The sequence below is a fragment of the Coregonus lavaretus genome (assembly GCF_964263955.1).
Source record: "Coregonus lavaretus genome assembly, chromosome: 32".
In the NCBI taxonomy this organism is placed as follows: domain Eukaryota; kingdom Metazoa; phylum Chordata; class Actinopteri; order Salmoniformes; family Salmonidae; genus Coregonus; species Coregonus lavaretus.
Window position 1 is genome coordinate 22,054,053 of NC_140019.1, and position 1,256 is coordinate 22,055,308.

Consider the following 1,256-nt stretch of genomic DNA (forward strand, 5'->3'; position numbering starts at 1 on the left):
TCAGATCGTATGTATTAGTGCTATGATTTGGTAACGAGAGAAAGACTACCCTGTTTTTAGAGTTGACAGTCTTTTGGTTCATTTTAAGTTTCCTTACTATTTAACATCATGCTCATGTATGACTGTTGATGACCATGCTCCTATCCTACCTGTATGTCCCAGTTACACATTCAGTGATAATGCTTGTGATGATCATGCACATCAAGCTATACATGGGCATTTGCATCCATCATTTTGTTACAGCCATGGAAATCAGTCATATTTGGTTCGCATCTGCATTCTCATATTTGTACATTTAAAATCTTACATTTACTAGGTTGGAGGGGATGTCTGGAACTAACCTGGTTTCCTTGTGTGTGTATGTACGTGTGCTGGGAACCGTGTCTGTGTGTGTGTGTATATGTGTGTGTTGCTTGTGTGTGTGTTGCTTGTGTGTATGCATGTGTGTGTTTGCTTGTGTGTGTATGTTTGCACATGTGTGGGTGTGTGTGTTAGGTGACCTTCACGGACGGGATGAGGAACAAAGCGAGGCTGTCTATAACGGGGAGTACTGGGGAGAATGGCCGTGTGATGACTCCAGAGTTTCCGAAAGCAGTGCATGCAGTACCTTACGTGAGACCTGGCATGGGAATGAACGTCAGCTTGACGGATCTCTCCTGATCGATAAGAACCTTTCGAGTGCCTTACACTGGTTTCAATAGAGCGGTTTTCATATTTTTCCCCCGCCCCTCTTTCTTCGCACTTTCTTTCTCTCCATCTTCGTTGAATGGGTCGAGGGGCCTCACATTATGGTGGCATGAAGACGTTTCCTTCTTTTCACTCTCTATTCCTCACTAAACAAAAGACTCTCCCTCTCGATGGAATTTCATCTCAGAATAAAAAGGGAGGTCTTTTTTTGTAACCCGGTGACATCATCATTTACTATCTCTATCTGAGTATTAGGAGGCTTTATTGACTGTAACAGCTGCTAATGGGAGGTCTGTCATCTCAACTGGGGGGAAGTTATTGTTTCTGTAGCCTCCATGCCAACCCCGGGATCCTTCAAGCATACTTGACTTAATTTGCATTGAGATGTGAAATGTCCTTTTTTTTTTTTTTTATTGAAGAAAAATGATATGGTAAAAATCTTTTTATGTATTTTCACAAAATGGCTTTTAAATAAACCTGCTTACATACTGGTTGAATATAAACATATTAATATGTGAGTATAGTGAAATAACAATAGCTTAACATCTTCTAGTTCCATATTTAAAAGC